Source organism: Rattus norvegicus, chromosome X (genome assembly GCF_021556685.1).
Source record: "Rattus norvegicus strain SHRSP/BbbUtx chromosome X, alternate assembly SHRSP_T2T, whole genome shotgun sequence".
Taxonomy (NCBI): Eukaryota; Metazoa; Chordata; class Mammalia; order Rodentia; family Muridae; genus Rattus; species Rattus norvegicus.
The window spans coordinates 48,009,370-48,021,857 of NC_141554.1; the positions used below are offsets into that span (position 1 = coordinate 48,009,370).

General features: G+C 42.1%; 1 pseudogene across 1 annotated transcript; it reads left to right on the forward strand.

Annotated features, from left to right (window-relative positions):
- On the forward strand, positions 1-4,731 carry Cldn34b3 (claudin 34B3; annotated as a pseudogene). Its single transcript, XR_015646547.1, has 2 exons — positions 1-90; positions 3,859-4,731. The product of XR_015646547.1 is annotated as a claudin 34B3 (transcript).
- The last annotated feature ends 7,757 nt before the right edge of the window (positions 4,732-12,488 follow it).

Below are 12,488 nucleotides of genomic sequence, written 5' to 3' on the forward strand. Positions count from 1 at the left end.
GACCAATTTCCTTGTCATCTTCACTGCCTTACCTAACTGACTGCCAAGCAACAGCACCTACCATCAGTTCACTTGAAGATTGTGTCTCTGGTTAGTAGAGTTTCCATCCAACTTTATTGTATACTTTGAAAAATGAGGTTAAAGACTCATTCATACCAAAATTCACCACTGACACTTTTAAGTGGATAGTTCCACAACAGAAAAACTATTTGCTCTTGTCTTGTGAAACCATTACCACTTTTAATCTTCTCTAACTGATTTATACTTAGCAATGTCTACTTTTATTTCTCCCTCCTCTGGGCCCTAGCAACCACCATCATGTTTTTTGACTTTATAGATTTGAACACCCAGGGACTTCCTTAGTTGAATCCCATGGTATTTGAGATACGTTCTGTCTTGTGTACTGTTCGATTAGGGTAGAGACATCATAGTCAAGGCAATTTTTATGAATATAAGCATTTAATTGGGTCCTCGCTCACAGTATTAGAGGATTAGTCTATGATATCATGACAGGAAGCAATACATTCATAGTTGAGAACTCACATGTGGTCAGCAATTGCAAGTGAAGAGAGAGAGAGAGAGAGAGAGAGAGAGAGAGAGAGAGAGAGAGAGAGAGAGAGAGAGAGAGAGAGAGAGACTGAATCTGGGGCATTGTATGTGCTTTTGAAACCACCAAAAGCAACATTGCCTTCAACAAAGCTACCATCTTCCAACAAAGTCACATTTAATTTTTTCTCAAACAATTCACTATCTAGGGACACAGCACTCATACATATCAATAACCCTCATTCATATCACTACATTCTCTGGCCCCCATAAACTTTGCAGCAATATCAAAATGCAAAACCACATTCCATCCAGCCTCCAAACTCCCTGAAATACCTTCATAGTCTCAACATTCTCTCAAAGTCCAAAGTCTCTCTTGAGACTCAAAACAATCTCTGAACTGATAGCACGTGTAAATTCAAATAGCAAATCACATACTTGACAATATACAATGGCAGAGGATATACATTATCATTTCATTGTTGCATTGTGAGGAAATACTGGACCAAACTGCGATAAGAAGCTAGCAGAAAAATTGTAAATTGTGTCTATGTCTCACAGCAAACAATATAGATGATCCTTTCTCTCCAGCTTTGCTGAATGCAACACACTTCTCTCCCCTAGGCTGGTTTCACACCTTGTATGCAGATTTTGTGGCAGGTATTCTATGGCCTTTGCATCTCCCATGATTTGAGGTCCCCAAATCATACCAGGCTTTACTTTTATAACTTCATAAAATGGACCTTTTGGGCCTCCATACAGGTACTCTTCAGCCACACAACATGCTTTGCGACTTTCCTTATCTATGGTGGGAGATTCTTTTATCCATCTTCACTCTAAATCCAGGGTCACGTGGCTGATGGTTCCAAGCTATGCTGTTTTTTCGGTCTGGATTCAGGCCCACTCCTTGAATTACATTTCCATAAAATTTCATTTGTTAATGACTTTCTTTGCTGATTAAGCTTCCTTTTAATTCCTTTCAAAACATTGGAAGCTTATCTAGATAGTGTCTTTTCCTGAAGGCATCACTTGTTTTATTTCATTTTGTATCAGGCTTTCCTTTAAACTTATCTTCTTGAAAGCAGTATATGGCTCCAACACTAGATTTCCTATTCCCCCCTCCCCCATATAACATACATTTTACATTTCTCTTTCCATGTTTTCTTTTTCATATATCAAATCCTTGGACTGTACCTGGTGGTGCTATTTTAGGACATTCTGGGAACTCAAGGAGATACCTGGGGAAAGTAGAGAGGAAGAGGCATGTTTTTGATGGTTTCCACTTATCTCTGTTTCCTACTATCTCTCTTCTTCCTGTCCACTATGAGATGAGTAGCCACTGTCACTTACACCTGCCACAGAGATATTCTGTTTTTTTCATCCCTGAAAACCACAGAGTCAAAATTGATAGGCTGAAATATCTTAACATATGACATAATTGAAATGTTTTATACTCCTCTTGGGTTTTTCTCTGAGATATGGTGGTCGTAGCTAGACGATAACCAACAGAGAAGATTTAAGATTTGGTGGTTCAAAAGCATTATGTTGGTGAAACAAAACAATATTGTGTGAAAGAGTTAATGTGTTCAGTAGACACCATATTTGAATTTTTAATTTTGACCATTTTTGTCCCACTCTGCCCCCTTGAGTTGTTTGTGTGATCAACCAGTGTGCTACTTGTGAAAGCATGTTTGTTAAGCATCCTTCAAGTTACTGTATTCTGAGAAGTTCTGGTTCTTCCAATTTCTTTCACCAGGACAGGGTTGTTTCTTCTGCTACTCTATGAAATCCTATATCTCCATTCCTAACTCTCAGAGGGTGCCAACACATACAAGGAGCTTTTGATTTACTTAGGATTGTAATAAGAATGAAACAGAGCAGGTTTTTAAAACCATTGTCAGTGGAATCTCTGATTAGAGCTTTTCCCTAGAGAATGAGTCTATATTTCTTTATTTCTCAAAACCCTGAAAAAACATAGAGCTCATGGATTTAATACAAATATTAATATTTGCTTTTCTAAGTTCTATTTTTATGAATATATTGTAGTATCCAGGTGTAGGCAAAGGCAAGAGGACTACAACTTCAAGAGCATTCTGGATTACAGAACAATTTTGAGGGCATACAGGATATTCAATGAGGTCCTTTGCAGAAAGAGTCTGGTTATAACAATGGGTTTCTGGCTTACAACTTCAACAATCCCTCACATTATGCCACTGTTCAAATTATTACTAAGAAAGACTCTTAGACACTTTTCCACATGCTTTCCAAAGTTTGATTTGGATGACTTGTCTTGCCTCACTGCCTCCATTTACCTTAAACTATACCTGCCATTTGCCTGCACCCAATGCTAGACTGATAGATAACTTGAGCTTTCATTTCTGAGCAGACTCAGATATGAGGTGATAGCCACACTCCTCATTTCTAACATTTAGAGTTCTACATTTGATTGAGTGAGGGAGAATATCTTTTAAGAATTTCTGCCCACATGTGACTTTATCTTTTTATCCTTTGCTCAACTAGAGCATACATTTAGATATATACATATATTGATTCCTGTTGAGTCCATCGTTCACAAATACCACCTAGAAATCATACTGCACATGCAATCTATGGAATTAACAAAAGATTATTAAAAGTTAAACCCATATTGCCTCTAAATGTTGCTTCTTGATCAATAAAAAGGGAGTTACCTTTTTTTCTTATTATAAATTCTTCGAACCTAATAGATTGTTGACTTCAGGGGTCTGAGTTCCCTTTGGTCCACTTTGAATATATCCTTAAATTTTCTTGGGGCCACAATGAAGGACACATATATAGAGACTTCCTGAAAACACATCCTATGAATCTCTTCTGATTATAGAGGTGTAGATTTGTGGTAGAACATTTCACTGACATGCACTAATCTAACACATGTGCATAATTACATGCACGTACATTCACACAAACAAAGATATATAACACATGCACACATGCATGCAAGCATTCATGTACATGTACATCCATATACATGCCCAGAAACATGATTGTAGGGACTCATGCCTCCGACTAGTCCTTGAGAATTAGAGGCAGAAGGATTTCCAGTAGTTCAAAACCTAATGTAAGAATTAAAAATTCTAGAAGGTATGTGGATTATTTATCAGCCTGGCAATATTGCCACAGGAGCCTTCTTAGAGTTTTCTCACATTACTTAAACAGTTGCAGTCCTCCAAATCAAGAACTACTCTCTCAAACATAACTTTTACCATAGTACTGTAAATCTGAGTGTATTGTTCATGTCCCAAGTAACCATCCTCACCTTGTATGTCATTGCAGTTCACAAGTATTCACCATCATGCTGATGAAAAATTGCCATTACCAAATGGGAGGTTTTGCTTTGACCACAGTGGCCTGGCTACTTTGTTGCATATCCATAGGCCTCCCTCAGTGGCAAGTGTGGCACTATGAAGACCCTGTGATCCTCAAGCCTACAGTGGCTTTTGTGGGCATATGGAGAGCCTGCATTTTCCACACTGACAGCAACTCCAGCAACAACAGATTATGTCACCAATACAACTACCGTGATTCCTTCGTTCCTTTGTATATTCGAATAAACCAGCACTTGCTGCTGGTTTCTAGCTTTCTTGGGCTCTTTGGGAAAATCACCACCATTATTGCTCTTTCGAATGTGAGTATGGGAAGAGTACGGAGGAATGCCACCTGCAATCCATTCAGCCTTTCAGGGATTCTGAACATCATTGCTAGCAGCTTTCTTTACCTTGCTGTTTTGTTCAATTACATAGCCATCGTGCGCAAATGGGGGGTTGCCTTCCCACCATCTTTCCATATGCCTTCCCACCCAGACATTCAGAAGATGGGAAGTGCCGTGGCTTTGGCAATTATAGCTGCGGTTTTCTTTCTACTAAGTGGTACAATTTGCCTTTCTTCAAATTTAGGCAAGTCGCCCCATTCCAAAATTTAAAAGTAAATTACTACCTAACATAGACTTGAAATGCCAGCAAAGATACTGACTATTCTTCGTGTGTCTACATAAATTTCCAAACATCTTGAAAGAATGCCAATTGAGGCCTATGACGAAAACTAGTTCAGTTGACATTCCCTTATCTTTTTTGGCTTCTTTTGTGTTGCCTTAATTCATTATTTGGATTGCGGGCTTTTATTAAATAAAATCTTATTTTATGGGTAGTATTGAATTTGTGTTTTACTTGCTGTCAACAAAAGTAAGTAATCAGTAAACCTAATCCATATAGAAAAGAGTGTCACAGTACATTAAACTTTCACACTGCTCTTGAATTTAAGGCTAAATCAGAACCTGGACTCTTCCCTCTTCCCCTTATATCCATGTCTGTCTACTCTAAGTCTGTTTCCAAGGAAAATCCAGACTCCTCCATTGCCCATTACTATACAGATAACCTTTGTGGCTCTATAGATTGTAGCCTTTTTTGTTGTTCCTTTTGTTTTGTTTTGTTTTGTTTGTTTCCCTTTTCAAGATTGGGTGTCTTGCCTTGGCTGTCATGGACATTATTCTGTACACTAGACTGACCTCAAATTCAGAGATCTGCTTGCCTCTGTCTACTGAGTGCTGGGTATGAGCCACCATGCCTGGCTGATTGTAGATTTCTTAATTGAGACTTGATTGCTATTATTTGCAAATGCAAAGGAACAAACACATACCAAGTTTGTCTTATTATGTCTGAGTTACCTCAATCAGGGTGATTTTTTATAGCTCCACCCATTTAGCTGCAAATTTCATGATTTCATTCTTTTTAAAAATTATTTTAAAAAGTTTTTCTGGATTTTTATTTACATTTCAAATGTAAACCCCCTATCCAATCATCTTTCCCCCTTTTTCTATGAGGGTGTTCTCCCACCCAACCACCCACCCCTTCCTGCTTCCCTGCTCTGACATTCCCCTACACTGTGGGGTCTAGCCTTGGTAAGACCAAGGACTTCTCCCATTGGTGCCCACCAAGGCTATCTTCTGCTACATATGTAGCTGGAGTAATATATCTGTCCATGTGTACTCTTTGGATGGTGGTTTAGTCCCTGGGAGCACTGGTTGGTTGGTATTCTTGTTCTTAAGGTGTTGTAAACCCCATCACCTCTTTCAATCCTTTCTCTAACCCCTCCAATGGGGACCCCATTCTCAGTTCGATGGTTTGCTGCTAGCATTCGCTTCTGTATTTGTCATGCTCTGGCTGAGCCTCTCAGGAGACAGCTATATCAGGCTCCTGTTAGCATGCACTTCTTAGGTATATCAGGCTCCTGTCAAAGCCAACCACTGAACTGAAAATGGGATCCCCAGTGGAAGAGTTAGAGAAAGGATTGAAGTAGCTGAATGGGTGTGGAAACTCATAAGAAGAACAATACCAACCAACTAGACCTCCCAGAGTGCCCAGGGACCAAGCCACCATCTCAAGAAACAAAACAAAAAACAAAAAACAAAACAAAACAAAAAAAACGAGTGGACCATTTGTATATGTAGCAGATGATGGCCTAACTGTTGTTCATCAGTGGGAGGAGAGGGCCTTGGTTCACTCAAGGCTTGATGCCCCAGTGTAGGGGAATTTCAGTGTGTGTTTTCGTGAAGGAGGACTCTCATAGAATCAGGGGTGGGAGGAGTGGTATAGCCAGACTCTGGAGGAGAAACCTGGAAAGGGGATAAAACTTAAATATAAATTAAAACACAGTGATAAAAGAAAAAAAGAAGAGAAAAAGATAAAAATGACCCAAAGGTCCATTAATGGATGAATGGATGAACAGCATATGAATTGTCTACACACTGAAAGGTATTACACCCAAAAAGAAGGAAAAAAGATATAAAAAGTCATGAAGGTAAAACAAGATCAATGTGCTTTAATGTGAGTTCTGTAGTTGTGTTCTTCTGGGGTTCCAGTCTGTCCAATAGTGTGAGTCTCTGCATATATGTTTCTTGTGCCTTTTCTTTGACTCTTTTTCTTGTTTGGCTGTTTTTGTCACATTATGATTTCTTTGTTTTTATTTCTCTTATTTTATTTTATTTTATTATTACTCCTGAGTTAACTCTTTTCTTAGAAGATGCAGAGAAGGTATGAATCCAGACAAGGTGTGAAGTGGGAAAAACTGGGGAGATTATGGGGGGAATCATAATCAAAATACACTTTAGGGAAAAAAATTATTTTTAATTAAAGAAAAACACAAATAAAAAAGAGATTAGTGTTGACTACATAATTTTCTTTCCATGATAACCAGTACTTAAAGAATGCAGATTCATCCCTTGGCTCTGTGGAGAACCAGGTGGTCCAGTTGTGGGAATGAGCTGATGCCTCAAATTTCTAGAGACGATTTATACATAGCTTCCATTTATAAATAGTCCACGAGGGAAAAACTATTGATTAGCACACTGAGTGAAAAAGCAAACCTAAGAGTGGACCTTGGAGACGCTGCCTCTGTAAGATCAAACTACATAATAAAATTTTGCAATGTTGTGAGACTCCTGGAAGGGACAATGTCTAGCTTTCCCAGTTGAGGCAAGAATTTTGGGTTCACTCTGAAACTTTTTAGGATAGATGTTCTCCCCGAATAATAAAGCTTCATCCCTTTGGCCTCCCAAGCTGCCAGTTGAGTAACCTTGTGGAAATAAGCTCCTTACTTCTCAATTCTGGAGACTGTCTAAAGTTGCCATTTTCAAACATTCCCTGAGGAATAGCTGTGGAATAGTTGGATGTGTCAAACGACCAGCTAAGACTGGACTGTGGAAGCAGTAGTTGGATCAGATTGACACACATAGTAGGTTACTAATGATGTCACCTGCACGAAACAGAAGCACCCAATTGGGAATCAGCCTCTCCCTCTCCTTAGGCACCATTTGAGAGGATACCAGAAATGCGGGAACATGTGGTAATTTTATTGTCACAGAGAGTCGAAAAGCAGATATCCAGGATCCACACACAGTCTGAGACAATTAAATTACTTTTGTACCATTTGGGATTCTGAATCAAACCGGAGCTCCATTACCGGACACAGCTTGGGCCCTAGTCTCCATATTGGTGAAAAGGGGAGCCTGAGGACTGTTTTTTTTTTTTTTTTTTTTTAACTTTCCCGAGATTAAGGGATGTCTCAGTGAGGACTCGACCATGTCAGTCCCTCTGCAGTCATATATTTGGTAATATGGGGACTGTGGGATCATTTTTGAGTTTCCTAAGTTTAAAGGAACCTCTGGGCTGGTTTGTGAGACAGAGCGCCTCCTCAGGCTTTCATAGGTGGTGATCTTGTGCACTCAGCACCATTTTGTCAGACGCCTGGAAGGGAGGTCGCCTCGCGGTTACAGTTGAGGTAAGAATTACAGGCTCACTCTGAAACCTTCATGGACAGACAGTTCCTAAATAATAGTGCTTCACCATTTTAGTCTGCTTAGTTCGCAGTCAGGTAACTTTGTGTGAACTAGCCCCTTACTCCTCGATTCTAGAGATGGTCTAAAGTCACTGGAAACTTTCCCTGAGGAAAAGCGATGGAATAGTTGGCCATTTCAAATAGGTAGCTAAGACTAGACTGTGAAAACAGTGGTTGTACGGAAGTCACCCAGATCATATGGTGTTAAGAATATAATCTCACCAAACGGGGGCAGCAGCGTGGGAATAAACCCCTACTCTACTTTATCCCAGACTCTGTCCTTGGGTACCATTTCTGATGTTCCCAGAAATGCCTGAGCATGTAAAGTGGAAGAGTAGGTTGTTTAAGGTGGATCCAAGAACCACAGGCTCAGACAAACTACTTTTGTATCATTTTGGGATCTGGACTTAAACGTGAGCCCCATTACCGGACATAGCTTGGGACCCAGTCTCCTTGTTGGTGAACAGGACTGTTTTTTGACGTTTCCCGAGATTAAGGGATGCCTCAGTGAGGACTCGGCCATGTGAGTCCCTCTGCAGTCATATATTTCGTAACACCGGGACTGCGGGAACATTTTTGAGTTTCTTGAGATCTAAAGGAACCTCTGGGCTGATTTGTGGAACAGAGCGCCTCCCCAGGCTTTCATAGGTGGTGATCTTGTGCACTCAGCGCCATTTTGGCAGACGCCTAGAAGGGTGGTCGCCTCGCAGGTACAGTTGAGGTAAGAATTTCAGGCTTGCTCTGAAACCTTCATGGACAGACAGTTCCTAAATAATAGTGCTTCACCCTTTTAGTCTGCTTAGTTCGCAGTCAGGTAACTTTGTGTGAACTAGCCCCTTACTCCTCGATTCTAGAGATGGTCTAAAGTCACGGGAAACTTTCCCTGAGGAAAAGCGATGGAATAGTTGGCCATTTCAAATAGGTAGCTAAGACTAGACTGTGAAAACAGTGGTTGGACCAAAGTCACCGGATCATATGGTGTTAACAATATAACCTCACCAAATTGGGTCAGCTGCGAGGGAATGAGCGCCTAATCTACTTGTCCAGGACTGTCCTTGGGCACCATTTCCAGTGTTCCCAGAAATGCGTGACGGTGTGACATTTTTATTCTGATGCAAAGTGGATGTGTAGGTTATTTAAGCTGGATCCAAGGACCACAGGCCCCGACAAATGAGGTAGATGTTTGTCGTTTTGGGGTCCTGAAGCAAACAGAGCCCCATTCTCGAAAGACTCTTGTTCTGGTTTCCATATCCGAGGAGTCCGCAGGCTGAGGGCCATTTGCCGAGGTCCATTGAGTTTAAATGATGCTCGGTGCTGACCTGGTAGTATATGAGACACTCCACAGTCATCTATATCTAGCGATATAGGGGGCCGCGAGAACATTTTTGAGTTTCCTAAGTTTAAAGGAACCTCTGCGCTGATTTGTGAGATAGAGCGCCTCCCCAGGCTTTCATAGGTGGTGATCTTGTGCACTCAGCGCCATTTTGTCAGACGCCTAGAAGGGTGGTCGCCTCGCTGTTACAGTTGAGGTAGGAATTTCAGGCTCGCTCTGAAACCTTCATGGACAGACAGTTCCTAAATAATAGTGCTTCACCCTTTTAGTCTGCTTAGTTCGCAGTCAGGTAACTTTGTGTGAACTAGCTCCTTACTCCTGGATTCTAGAGATGGACTAAAGTCACTGGAAACTTTCCCTGAGGAAAAGCGATGGAATACTTGGCCATTTCATACAGGTAGCTAAGACTAGACGGTGAAAACAGTGGTTGGACCAAAGCCACGCAGATCATATGCTGTTAATAATATAACCTCACCAAACGGGGGCAGCAGCGTGGGAATGAACCCCTAGTCTACTTTATCCCGGACTCTGTCCTTGGGCACCATTTCTGATGTTCCCAAAATGCCTGAGCATGTAAAGTCGAAGAGTAGGTTGTTTAAGGTGGATCCAAGAACCACAGGCTCAGACAAACTACTTTTGTATCATTTTGGGATCTGGACTTAAACGTGAGCCCCATTACCGGACATAGCTTGGGCCCCAGTCTCCTTGTTGGTGAACAGGACTGTTTTTTGACGTTTCCCGAGATTAAGGGATGCCTCAGTGAGGACTCGGCCATGTGAGTCCCTCTGCAGTCATATATTTCGTAACACGGGGACTGCGGGAACATTTTGAGTTTCCTGAGGCCTAAAGGAACCTCTGGGCTGATTTGTGGAACAGAGCGCCTCCCCAGGCTTTCGCAGATGGTGATCTTGTGCACTCAGCGCCATTTTGTCAGAGGCCTAGAAGGGAGGTCGCCTCGCTGTTACAGTTGAGGTAAGAATTTCAGGCTCGCTCTGAAACCTTCATGGACAGACAGTTCCTAAATAATAGTGCTTCACCCTTTTAGTCTGCTTAGTTCGCAGTCAGGTAACTTTGTGTGAACTAGCTCCTTACTCCTCGATTCTAGGGATGGTCTAAAGTCACTGGAAACTTTCCCTGAGGAAAAGCGATGGAATAGTTGGCCATTTCAAACAGGTAGCTAAGACTAGACTGTGAAAACAGTGGTTGGACCAAAGCCACCCAGATCATATGGTGTTAATAATATAACCTCACCAAACGGGGGCAGCAGCGTGGGAATAAACCCCTAGTCTACTTTATCCCGGACTCTGTCCTTGGGCACCATTTCTGATGTTCCCAGAAATGCCTGAGGATGTAAAGTGGAAGAGTAGTTTGTTTAAGGTGGATCCAAGAACCACAGGCTCAGACAAACTACTTTTGTTTCATTTTGGGATCTGGAATTAAACGTGAGCCCCATTACCGGAAACAGCTTGGGCCCCAAGCTCCTTGTTGGTGAAGAGAAGAGCCTGAGGACTGTTTTTTGACGTTTCCCGAGATTAAGGGATGCCTCAGTGAGGACTCGGCCATGTGAGTCCCTCTGCAGTCATATATGTCGTAACACGGGGACTGTGGGAACATTTTTGAGTTTCCTGAGGTCTAAAGGAACCTCTGGGCTGATTTGTGGAACAGAGCGCCTCCCCAGGCTTTCACAGGTGGTGATCTTGTGCACTCAGCGCCATTTTGTCAGACGCCTCGAAGGGAGGTCGCCTCGCAATTACAGTTGAGGTAAGAATTTCAGGTTCACTCTGAAACCTTCATGGACAGACAGTTCCTAAATAATAGTGCTTCACCATTTTAGTCTGCTTAGTTCCCAGTCAGGTAACTTTGTGTGAACTAGCCCCTTACTCCTCGATTCTAGAGATGGTCTAAAGTCACTGGAAACTTTCCCTGAGGAAAAGCGATGGAATAGTTGGCCATTTCAAATAGGTAGGTAAGACTAGACTGTGAAAACAGTGGTTGTACGGAAGTCACCCAGATCATATGGTGTTAAGAATATAATCTCACCAAACGGGGGCAGCAGCGTGGGAATAAACCCCTACTCTACTTTATCCCGGACTCTGTCCTTGGGTACCATTTCTGATGTTCCCAAAATGCCTGAGCATGTAAAGTCGAAGAGTAGGTTGTTTAAGGTGGATCCAAGAACCACAGGCTCAGACAAACTACTTTTGTATCATTTTGGGATCTGGACTTAAACGTGAGCCCCATTACCGGACATAGCTTGGGCCCCAGTCTCCTTGTTGGTGAACAGGACTGTTTTTTGACGTTTCCCGAGATTAAGGGATGCCTCAGTGAGGACTCGGCCATGTGAGTCCCTCTGCAGTCATATATTTCGTAACACGGGGACTGCGGGAACATTTTGAGTTTCCTGAGGCCTAAAGGAACCTCTGGGCTGATTTGTGGAACAGAGCGCCTCCCCAGGCTTTCATAGGTGGTGATCTTGTGCACTCAGCGCCATTTTGTCAGAGGCCTAGAAGGGAGGTCGCCTCGCTGTTACAGTTGAGGTAAGAATTTCAGGCTTGCTCTGAAACCTTCATGGACAGACAGTTCCTAAATAATAGTGCTTCACCCTTTTAGTCTGCTTAGTTCGCAGTCAGGTAACTTTGTGTGAACTAGCCCCTTACTCCTGGATTCTAGAGATGGTCTAAAGTCACTGGAAACTTTCCCTGAGGAAAAGCGATGGAATAGTTGGCCATTTCAAACAGGTAGCTAAGAATAGACTGTGAAAATAGTGGTTCGACCAAAGTCACCCAGATCATATGGTGTTAATAATATAACCTCACCAAACGGGGGCAGCAGCGTGGGAATAAACCCGTACTCTACTTTATCCCGGACTCTGTCCTTGGGCACCATTTCTGATGTTCCCAGAAATGCTTGAGGATGTAAAGTGGAAGAATAGGTTGTTTAAGGTGGATCCAAGAACCACAGGCTCAGACAAACTACTTTTGTATCATTTTTGGATCTGGAATTAAACGTGAGCCCCATTACCGGAAACAGCTTGGGCCCCAATCTCCTTGTTGGTGAAGAGAAGAGCCTGAGGACTGTTTTTTGACGTTTCCTGAGATTAAGGGATGCCTCAGTGAGGACTTGGCCATGTGAGTCCGTCTGCAGTCATATATTTCGTAACACGGGGACTGCGGGAACATTTTTGAGTTTCCTGAGGCCTAAAGGAAACTCTGGGCTGATTTCTGGAACAGAGCGCCTCCCC